General features: G+C 46.8%; 1 long non-coding RNA gene across 1 annotated transcript in view; it reads right to left on the minus strand.

Moving 5' to 3' along the window:
- Nucleotides 1-6,736: 6,736 nt before the first annotated feature.
- LOC113225305 overlaps nucleotides 6,737-11,703 on the minus strand; it is a 9,315-nt gene continuing 4,348 nt past the window's right edge. Inside the window, exon 2 of the long non-coding RNA XR_003309963.2 lies at nucleotides 6,737-7,033. This is a non-coding gene — a long non-coding RNA (uncharacterized LOC113225305). The remainder of the gene's footprint in view (nucleotides 7,034-11,703) is intronic.

Below are 11,703 nucleotides of genomic sequence, written 5' to 3' on the forward strand. Positions count from 1 at the left end.
GGAGTGCAGTGGCATGATCTTGGCTCACTGCAACCTCCACCTCCTGGGTTCAAGCGATTCTCCTGCCTCGGTCTCCTGAGTAGCTGGGATTATAGGCGCACACCACCATGCCTGGCTAATTTTTGTATTTTTAGTAGAGACGGGGTTTCACCATTTTGGCCAGGATGGTTTCGATTTCCTGACTTCGTTATCCACCCACCTTGACCTCCCAAAGTGCTAGGATTACAGGCGTGAGCCACCATGCCTGGCCTTATTTTTAAATATTTTAAATTTTTTTATTTTGAGATAGAGTCTCAGTCCTCTGACTCCCAGGCTGGAGTACAGTGGCCTGATCTTGGCTCACTGCAACCTCTGACTCCCGGGTTCAAGTGAGTCTCCTGCCTTAGCCTCCCAAGTAGATGGGATTACAGACACACACCACCACACCCGGCTAATTTTTTTTTTTTTTTTTTTTTTTTGAGATGGAGTCTCCCACTGTCACCCGAGCTGGAGTGCAGTGGTGAGATCTCAGCTCACTACAACCTCTGCCTCACGGATTCAAGCGATTCTCCTGCCTCAGCCTCCCAAGCAGCTAGGATTATAGGCGCCCGCCACCACGCTCAGCTAATTTTTGTATTTTTAGTAGAGACCCGGTTTCACCATGTTGGCCAGGATGGTCTCGATCTCTTGACCTCGTGATCTGCCCGCCTTGGCCTCCCAAAGTGCTGGGATTACAGGCTTGAGCCACCACTCCTGGCCTAAAGCACACATTTTAAGATTATAATTTGATAAATTTCGATATCTATCTATCTATATATATATACACATACACATACCTATGAAACCATCACCAGAATTAAAATAATGAACACACCTATTAGTCCCCAAAACATTCCTCCTGCCCCTTGGTATTTCCTCCCATCCTCTTTCTGCCCACCCCACCCACCCCATACCCAGGCAACCACTGATGTGCTTTCTGTCACCACAGATGAGTTTGCATTTTCCAGAATTTTATATAAAGGGAAGCATGAACTATATACTTCTTTTTATCTGGCTTCTTTAACTCAACAAAATTATTTTGAGATTTATATATGTTGTAGCATGTATCATCGCGTCATTCCTTTTTGTTGCTGTGTAGATTCTACTATATGAATATACCATAATTTATCCATTCACAATTTTTGTTTTCTTTCTATTTATTTATTTATTTATTTAGATGGACTCTCACTTATTTATTGAGATGGACTCTCTGTCACCAGGCTGGAGTGCAGTGGCATGATCTTGGCTCACTGCAACTTCTGCCTCCTGGGTTCGAGCGATTCTCCTGCCTCAGCCTCCTGAGAAGTTGGGACTATAGGCGCCCGCCATCATGTCAAGCTAGTTTTTAGTATTTTTAGTAGAGACAGGGTTTTACCATGTTGGCCAGGATGGTCTCGATCTCTTGACCTGGTGATCTGCCCGCCTCAGCTTCCCAAAGTGCTGGGATTACAGGCCTGAGTCACCGTGCCCGGCCTATTTTTTTTTGAGACAGAGTCTCACTCTGTTGTCCAGGCTGGAGTACAGTGGCAGGATCTTGGCTCACTGCAACCTCCATCTCCCAGGTTCAAGTGATTCTCCTGCCTCAGTCTCCCAAGTACCTGGGATTACAGGTGTGCGCCACCATGTCCGGGTAATTTTTGTATTTTTAGTAGAGACAGGGTTTCCCTATGTTGGCCAGGCTGGTCTCAAACTCCTAACCTCAGGTGATCCACCTGCCTTGGCCTCCCAGAGTGCTGTGATTACAGGCATAAGCCACCACACCCAGCCTTGTTGTTGTTTTTCTGAGTTAAATATTGTAGAAGATGTTGTTTATTTAAAGAGGGGGTCTTGCTACATTGTCCAGGCTGGCCTTGAACTCCTAGGCTCAAGTGATCCTCTTGCCTCAGCTTTCTGAGTAGCTGAGAATACAGGTGTGCAACACCACACCCAGCTTCCATTCACCTGTGGATGGCATTTGGGCTGTTTCCAGTTTGGGGCCATTATAAATAAAGCTGCTATGAACATTCTTTTACAAGTCTTTATATGACTTATGTTTCCACTTCTCTTGGAGTGGAATTACTGGATCATATGGTAGATGAACTTTAATTTTTTTTTTTTTTGAGATGGAGTCTCGCTCTGTCACCCAGGTTGGAGTACAGTGGCTGGATCTCAGCTCACTGCAAGCTCCGCCTCCCGGGTTTACGCCATTCTCCTGCCTCAGCCTCCAGAGTAGCTGGGACTACAGGCGCCCGCCACCTCCCCCGGCTAGTTTTTTTTATTTTCAGTAGAGACAGGGTTTCACCATGTTAGCCAGGATGGTCTCGATCTCCTGACCTCGTGATCCGCCCATCTCAGCTTCCCAAAGTGCTGGGGTTACAGGCTTGAGCCACCGCGCCCAGCCCAAATTTTTAAGAAACTGCCCAACCTGGCTAACATGGTCAAACCCCATCTCTACTAAAAATACAAAAAAAAATTAGCCAGGCATGGTGACGGGCATCTGTAGTCCCAGCTGCTAGGGAGGCTGAGGCAGGAGAATGACCTGAACCTGGGAGGCAGAGCTTGCAGTGAGCCGAGATCGCACCAGTGCACTCCAGCCTGGGTGACAGATGGAGACTCTGTCTCAAAAAAAAAAAGAAAGAAACTGCTTAAATATTTTCCAAAATGGTTGTATTATTTAACACCTACCCCAGCAGTGTATGAGAGTTGCTGTTGTACCACATCCTCACCAATACTTGATGTGGTCAGTCTTTTTAATCTTAGACATTTTAGTAGATGTGAAGTGGTATCTCCTGCTTTAACATGCATTTCCCTAAAGACATATGATGTTGAGCATCTCTTCACATGTTTGCTATCCATATATACTCTTCATTCTCTTTTTTTGAGACATGGTCTCACTCTGTCACCCAGGCTGGAGTGCAGTGGCGCAATCTCAGTTCACTGCAACCTCTGTCTACTGAGAAGCTGGGACTACAGGCGCATGCCACCACTCCCAGTTGATTTTTGTATTTTGAGGTAGAGATAGGGTTTCATCATGTTGGCCAGGCTGGTCTCAAACTCCTGATCTCAAGTGTCTGCCCACCTCACTCTCCCAAAGCACTGGAATAACAGGCATGAGCCACTGCTCCTGGCCTTCTTTTTTTTTTTCTTGAGATGGAATCTCACTCTTGTTGCAGAGGCTGGAGTGCAATGGGGTGATCTCCAGCTCACGGCAACCTCTGCCTTCTGGGTTCAAGCAATTCTCCTGCCTCAGCCTCCAAGTAGCTAGGATTAAAGGTTCATACCACCATGCCTGGCTGATTTTTGTATTTTTTTATTTTAAAAAAATTTGTATTTTTAGTAGAGACGGGTTTTCATCATGTTGGCCAGGCTGGCCTCGAACTCCTGACCTCAGGTGATTCTCCCGCCTTGGCCTCCCAAAGTCCTGGGATTACAGACGTGAGCCACTGTGTCCGGCAGCACCTGGCCTTCTATTGCCCATTCTTTTTTTTAGTGCAGTGGTGCAATATCTGTTCACCGCAACCTCCGCCTTCTGAGTTCAAGCAATTCTCCTACCTCAGCCTCCCAAGTAGCTGGGATTACAGGCACGCGCCACTATGCCCGGCTAATTTTTGTATTTTTAGTAGAGATGGGTTTCTCCGTGTTGGGCAGGCTGGTCTTGAACTCCTGACCTCAGGTGATCTCCCCACCTTGGCCTTCCAAAGTGCTGAGATTACAGTCATCAGCCACTGTGCCTGGTCCCATTGCGCATTCTTTATTGTACTTTTTTTTTTTTTTTTTTTTTTGAGACAGTCTTGCTGTTGTTGGCTGGGCTGGAGTGCAATGGCACAATCTTGGCTCACTGCAACCTCTGCCTCCCAGGTTCCAGCAATTATCCTGCCTCAGCCTCCCAAATGCTGAGATTACAGACGCCCGCCACCACACCCGGCTAATTTTTATATTTTAGTGGAGATGGAGTTTCACCATGTTGGCCTGGCTGGTCTCAAACTCCTGACCTCAGGTGATCCACCCACCTCAGGTTCCCAAAGTGTTGGGATTACAGGTGTGAGTCACCACACCCATCATATTGTAACTTTTTTTTTTTTTGATATGGACTCTTACTGTGTCACCAGGCTGGAGTGCAGTGGCGCAATCTCAGTTCACTGTAACCTCTGCCTCCTGGGTTAAAGCGATTCTCCTGCCTCAGCCTCCTAAGTAGCTGGGATTACAGGTGCCCACCACCACACCCAACTAGTTTTCGTATTTTTAGTAGAGACGGGGTTTCACAATGTTGGCCAGGATGGTCTTGATCTCCTGACCTTGTGATCTGTCCTCCTTGGCCTCCCAAAGTACTGAGATAGGCCAGCCTCTGCGCCTGGCCTATTGTACATTTTTCAATCCCCACCACCACATTCCCCCCGGCCCGGGACGAGGCCTCGTTCTGTCCCCAGGCTGCAGTGCAGAGATTGCAGTGAGCTGAGATCATGCCACTGCACTCCAGGCTACAGAGTGAGAGACCCTGTCTCAAAAAAAGAAAAGAAAAAAAAAAGAGACAGTAATAATTGCTGACAAGGATGTGGAGAGATAGGAACCCACACATGTGCTGGAGGGAATGTAAAATGGTGCAGCTGCTATGGAAAATAGTATGACAGTTCCTCAAAAAGCTAAACATAGAATTACCCTATGACTCAGCACTTCCACTCCTAGACATTGAAAGCATGGACAGGGCCGGGTGCAGTGGCTCATGCTTGTAATCGCAGCACTCTGGGAGGCCAAGGCAGGAGGACTGCTTAAGGCAGGAGTTCCAGACCAGCTTGGGCAACATAATGAGACCCCCATCTCTACAAAAAATCTTAAAATTTATCCAGGCATGGCGGCACACACCTGGTGTCCCAGCTACTCAAGAGGCTAAGGTGGGAGGATCACTTGAGCCTGGGAGGTTGGAGGCTGCAGTGAACCATGATCAATCCATTGCACTCCAGCCTGGGTGACAGAGTGGAAAAAAAAAGCAAAAGCAGGAACAGATAGTTGTATGCCAATTGCAGCACTATTCCCAATAGCCAAAGGGTGGACACACTTCATGTGACCATCAGCAGATGAATGGATAAACAAAATGTTGTATATACATATCATGGGGTTTTTTTTTTGTTTTTGTTTTTTGAGACAGTCTCGCTCTGTTGCCCAGGCTGGAGTACAGTGGCATGATCTCGGCTCACTGTAAGTTCCGCCTCCCGGGTTCATGCCATTCTGCCTCAGCCTCTCGAGTAGCTGGGACTACAGGCGCCCGCCACCACGCCCAGCTAATGTTTTGTATTTTTAGCAGAGATGGGGTTTCACCGTGTTAGCCAGGATGGTCTTGATCTCCTGTCCTTGTGATCCGTCCGTCTTGGCCTCCCAAAGTGCTGGGATTACAGGCATGAGCCACCATACCCGGCCTCATATCATGGTTTTTTTTTACATGCTACAACATGATGAACCTTGAAGACATTATGCTAACTATCACAGCCAGTCACAAAAGGACAAACACTGTATGATTGTACTTGTATAAGGTAGCTAGGATATGCAAATTTATAAAAAATAAAAGTGGATTAGATGTCACCAGGGACTATGGAGATGGAGAATGGGGAGTTATGGCTTAATGGTTACAGTTTCTATTTGGGGTAATGAAAAATTTTGGAAATAGGCTGAATAAGATGATCTGTAATCCCAGCACTTTGGGAGGCCAAGGCAGGAGGACCACTTGAGGTTAAGAGTTCAAGACTAGCCTATGCAATATTGCAAGATCCTATCTTTAAAAAAAAAATTTCTTTTTCTTTTTTTGAGACATGGTCTCACTGTGCCACCCAGGCTGAGTACAGTGGTGGGATCTTGGCTCACTGCAGCCTCAACCTTCTGGGCTCAAGAGATCCTCTGCCTCAACCTCCTGAGTAGCTGGGAGCACATACCTGTGGCAACATGCCTGGCTAATTTTTTGTATTTTTTATAGAGACAGGGTTTTGCCATGTTGCCCAGGCTGATCTCGAACTCCTGAGCTCAAGCAGTCCACCTGCCTCAGCCTCCTAAAATGCAGGGATTACAGGAGTGAGCTCCACACCCCGCCTACAAAAATTTAACAGAAATAATTAGCAGGGCATGGTGGCACGCACCTGTAGTCCTAGCTGCTTGGGAGGTTGAGGCAGGAGAATTGCTTGAACCTAGGTGTTTGAGGCTGCAGTGAGCTGTGCTACACCACTGCACTCCAGCTGGCATAACAGAGCAAAATCCTGTCTCAAAAACAAACAAACAACAAACTAATTTTGGAAATAAATAGTTTCCAAAGCTGCTAGCATAAAAGTCAAATGATGTAAAAAGATTACATTATGTGCCAGTAATCAATTTCTTGACTCTCAGCTTCAAATTCTCTCATCATTTCCTGCTCTGAGGAAATGGATTTAGGACCTTTAACTATTTTTTACTGCATGGAATGGGTTTTCCTTTCCAATTCTGGTGTGCTTGGTAGACAGGCTTCTACAGAACAAGGGACTTGTCCAGCGCCTGCCTACTATTTCATTGCCAGTAGCCAGGAATGTCTCCCAACATTCTTCTCTGGCATTATTTTCAGAAAGGAGCCTCTGGTGGGACACTTCCCCATAAATAGCTTTCCCAAGAACCTTAGATGGCTGGTTTCTGGCAAGTTCTGTGACATTATTACCAAAACACCAGGGGTTTCGTCTAGGTCTTGCTGCTGGCTGCATAGAAAGCCAATCACTGAGACAACGAGTACTGCCAGGAAAGAAAGCTTTAATCAGGTACTGCAGCCAAGGAGGTGGGAGATCAGCTTCAAATCCATCTCACTGACCAACTAAAATTAGGAGTTTATACAGCAGAAAAGAAATGTAGCTACATACAGGAAAACAGGAATTAGGGGAGGATAGGATAGAGGAGTTGTTCAACAGGAAGCAGGTGGCAGGTGGTCAGGTAATCATGACTAGTGAAGGGTCTGGTGTCTCATTGTACAGATGCTGTGATCTGGGAAGTTTCAGTTCCTTGATACTATCTGGGAGGCCTGATAGTTGGTTTTCTGGGAAAGAAATTCAGATAAGACAAATGTAACATTTTCAAGTTTCAAGATTCCTGAAGGTCAACTTCTACATTTATTCAAAATAAACCATACACATCAGTTCTGTGGGACAGTTGGGTTGGTTTCAACATGACACCACAGCTGATTTCCAGCAAGTTTCAAAGGTAGATTTCCAGAAAGTTTCATCAGTGCAGCATCACTATGACTTTGCTACCATTCAGTGAGCCACAGCCTTTTCCTTTTTTTTTTTTTTTTTTTTTTTACAGAGTCTTGCTCTGTCTCCAGGCCGAAGTGCAGTGGCACAATTTCAGCTCCCTGCAACCTCTACCTCCCGGGTTCAGGCGATTCTTCTGCCTCAGCCTCCCAAGTGACTGGGACTACAGGCATGTGCCACCAAACTCAGCTAATTTTTTTTGTTTTTTTGAGGCGGAATCTTGCTCTGTCACCAGGACTGGAGTGCAGTGGCCGGATCTCAGCTCACTGCAAGCTCCGCCTCCCGGGTTTACGCCATTCTCCTGCCTCAGCCTCCCAAGTAGCTGAGACTACAGGCGCCCGCCACCTCGCCCAGCTAGTTTTTGTATTTTTAGTAGAGACGGGGTTTCACCGTGTTAGCTAGGATGGTCTCGATCTCCTGACCTCGTGATCCGCCCGTCTCGGCCTCCCAAAGTGCTGGGATTACAGGCTTGAGCCCGGCCTAATTTTTTTTTTTTTAGATGGAGTCTTGCTCTGTCGCCCAGGCTGGAGTGCAGTGGCGTGATCTTGGCTCACTGCAAGCTCCGCCTCCCGGGTTCAGGCCATTCTCCTGCCTCAGCCTCCTGAGTAGCTGAGACTACAGGTACCCACCACCACGCCTAGCTAATTTTTTGTGTTTTTGGTAGAGACGGGGTTTCACCGTGTTAGCCAGGATGGTCTCAATCTCCTGACCTTGTGATCTGCCCTCCTTGGCCTCCCAAAGTGCTCCGATTACAGGCGCGAGCCACCGCTCCCAGTTGCCTTGTCTTTCTAACAAGGTTTGGATCTCTGGGGAAGTCCATCTCTTTAAGAGCTGTATCTTACCCCAAGGGGTATTATCTGCTCCTTATATCTGCTATTCCTATATTCTTTAGAGTTTTTAAAAAACTTCTTATTAACCAGTTCCCTGTGATTCCAATCTCTTGTTATTGTTTATAAGCTTTTTTTTTTTTTTTTTTTCTGAGACAGGATCTTACTCTGCTACCCAGGCTGGAGTGCAGCGGCACAATCTCATCTCACTACAACCTCTGCCTCCTAGGCTCAAGCAATCCTCCCACTTCAGCCTACCAAGTAGCTCAGACCACAGGCAACTGCCACCACGCCTGGCTAATTTTTGTATTTTTTGTAGGGATGCGTTTTCACCACATTGCCTAGGCTGGTCTTGAACTCCTCGGCTCAAGTTATCTGCCTGCCTTGGCCTCCCAAAGTTCTGGGATTACAGCCATAAGCCACCATGACTCTTTTTTAAAATTTTATTTTGAGACTTTCGCTCTTGTTGCCCAGACTGGAGTGCAATGGTGCAATCTCAGCTCACTGCAATCTCTGCCTCCTGGGTTCAAACGATTCTCCTGCCTCAGCCTCCTGAGTAGTGGGGATTACAGGCACATGGCATATGCCACCATGCCTGGCTAATTTTGTATTTTTAGTAGCGACGGGGTTTCTCCACGTTGGTCAGGCTAGTCTCGAACTCCCAATCTCAGGTGATCCGTCCACCTTGGCCTCCCAAAGTGCTGGGATTACAGGTGTGAGCCACCACACCAGCTTTCTTTTTTTAAATGATACTCATCCTAGTAGGTGAGAAGTGGCATCTCACTGTGGTTTTGATTTGCATTTGAGTTCTCTAACTTTGTTCTTTTCCAAGTTTGTTTCAGCTACCAAGGGTTCCTTGAGATTCCATCGGAATATTAGAATGAATTTTTCTGTATTTCAAAAACCACCATTGGGACTTTTTTTTCTTTTCTTTTTTTTTTTTTTAGACACAGTCTTGCCCTGTCTCCCAGCCTGGAGTGCAATGGTGCGATCTTAGTTCACTGCAACCTCTGTATCCCGGGTTCAAGCGATTCTCCTGCCTCAGCCTCCTGAGTAGCTGAGACTACAGATGTGCCACCATGCCCAGCTAATTTTTGTATTTTTAGTAGAGAATGGGTTTCACCATGTTGGCCAGGCTGGTCTCAATCTCCTGACCTCGTGATCCGTCTGCCTTGGCCTCCCAAAGTGCTGGGATTACGGGCGTGAGCCACTGAGCACGGTGGGGAATTTTTTTTTTTTTGAGACATAGTCTTGCTCTGTTGCCCAGGCTGGGGTGCAGTGGTGCAATCTTGGCTCACTGCAATCTCTGCACCCTGGGTTCAAATGATTCTCCTGCCTCAGCCTTCCGAGTAGCTTGGATTAAAGGCGTCTGCCACTATGCCTGGCTAATTTTTGTATTTTAGTAAAGATGGGCTTTCACCGTATTGGCCAGGCTGGTCTTGAATTCCTGACCTCAGGTGATCTGCCAGCCTCGGCCTCCCAAAGTGCTGGGATTACAGGTGTGAGCCACTGTACCTAGCCTAGTTAGGTATTCTTTAATTTTGTTTAGCAATGTTTTGTAATTTTCAGTGTACAAGTCTTTTACCTCCTTGGTTAAATTTATTCTATTTTATTCTTTTTGATGCTCTTGTAAATGGAACTGGTTTTATTAAATTCTTTTTCAGATTTTTTTAAAAAGTATATGGAAATGCGGCCGGGAGTGGTGGCTTACGCCTGTAATCCCAGCACTTTGGGAGGCCGAGGCAGGCAGATCACCTGAGGTGGGAAGTTCAAGACTAGCCTGACCAACATGGAGAAACCCTGTCTCTACCAAAAAATACAAAATTAGCCGGGCGTGGTGGCGTATGCCTGTAATCCCAGCTACTAGGGAGACTGAGGCAGGAGAATCGCTTGAACCCGGGAGGCGGAGGTTGCAGTGAGCCGAGATCGCGCCATTGCACTCCAGCCTGGGCAACAGGAGCGAAACTCGGTCTCAAAAAGAAGAAAAAAAAACGTATATGGAAATGCAACTGATTTTTGTGTGTTGCTTTTGTTTTTTTTTGTTTGTTTGTTTGTTTTTGTTTCTTGAGACGGAGTCTCGTTCTGTCACCCAGGCTGGAGTGCAGTGGCCAGATCTCAGCTCACTGCAAGCTCTGCCTCCTGGGTTTACGCCATTCTCCTGCCTCAGCCTCCCGAGTAGCTGGGACTACAGGCACCCACCACCTCGCTCGGCTAGTTTTTTGTATTTTTTAGTAGAGATGGGGTTTCACTGGGTTAGCCAGGATGGTCTCGATCTCCTGACCTCGTGATCCGCCCATCTCGGCCTCCAAAAGTGCTGGGATTACAGGCTTGAGCCACTGTGCCCGGCCTGTGTGTTGCTTTTGTATCTTGCAACTCTGCTAAATCCATTTATTGGCTCTAATAAATTTTTGTGCATTATTTAAGGTTTTCTTTTTTCTTTTTCTTTTTTTTTTTTTTTTAAACAGAGTCTTGCTCTGTTGCCCATGCTAGAGTGCAGTGGCCTGATCTCGGCTCACTGCAATGTCCGCCTCCCAGGTGCAAGCGATTCTCCTGCCTCAGCCTCCCAAGTAGCTGGGATTATAGACACCTGCCACCACACCTGGCTAATTTTTGTATTTTTAGTAGAGACGGTTTCGCCATCTTGCTCAGGCTGGTCTCGAACTCCTGACCTGGTGATCCACCTGCCTTGGCCTCTGAAAGTGCTGGGATTACAAGCATGAGCCATGGCGCCTTGCTGAATTTTTTTTTTTTTTTCTTTTTGAGACAGAGTCTTGCTCTGTCACCCAGGCTGGAGTGCAGTGGCTTGATCTCAGATCACTGCAACCTCCGCCTCCCGGGTTCAAGCGATTCTTCTGCCTTGGCCTCCTGAGTAGCTAGGACTACAGCCGCCTGCCACCACACCTGGCTAATTTTTGTATTTTTAGTTGAGACAGGGTTTCACCATGTTGGCCAGGCTAGTCTTGATTTCCTGACCTCAGGTGATCTGCCCACCTCAGGCTCCCAAATTGCTGGGATTACAGGTGTGAGCCACTGAGCCCAGCCTACAGTGCTTGATTTTCATACCCTGAACTGTCCTTGAATTCCAACAATAAATCCCACTCCCACATCTCACTCGGTCATAGTATATTGTTATTTTAATATGCTGCTGAATTTGGCTTGCTATATCAAAACTATTATCTTCTTTCAACCTCTTACTTTGAACCTATTTCTGTCTTTACATTTAAAGTAGGTTTATTTATTTTTATTTTTATTTTTTTGAGATGGAGTCTCGCTCTGTCACCCGGGCTGGAGTGCAGTGGCCGGATCTCAGCTCACTGCAAGCTCCGCCTCCCGGGTTTACGCCATTCTCCTGCCTCAGCCTCCCAAGTAGCTGGGACTACAGGCGCCCGCCACGTCGCCCGGCTAGTTTTTTGTATTTTTTTTAGTAGAGATGAGGTTTTACCGTGTTAGCCAGGATGGTCTCGATCTCCTGACCTCGTGATCCGCCCGTCTCGGCCTCCCAAAGTGCTGGGATTACAGACTTGAGCCACCGCGCCCGGCCTCCTTTTTCTTTCTTTTCTCTCTTTCCCTCTCTCTCTCTCCTCCCTTCCCTTCCCTTCTCCTTCCTTCCTTTTTTTTTTTTTTTTTTT

Source organism: Piliocolobus tephrosceles, chromosome 14 (assembly GCF_002776525.5).
Source record: "Piliocolobus tephrosceles isolate RC106 chromosome 14, ASM277652v3, whole genome shotgun sequence".
In the NCBI taxonomy this organism is placed as follows: domain Eukaryota; kingdom Metazoa; phylum Chordata; class Mammalia; order Primates; family Cercopithecidae; genus Piliocolobus; species Piliocolobus tephrosceles.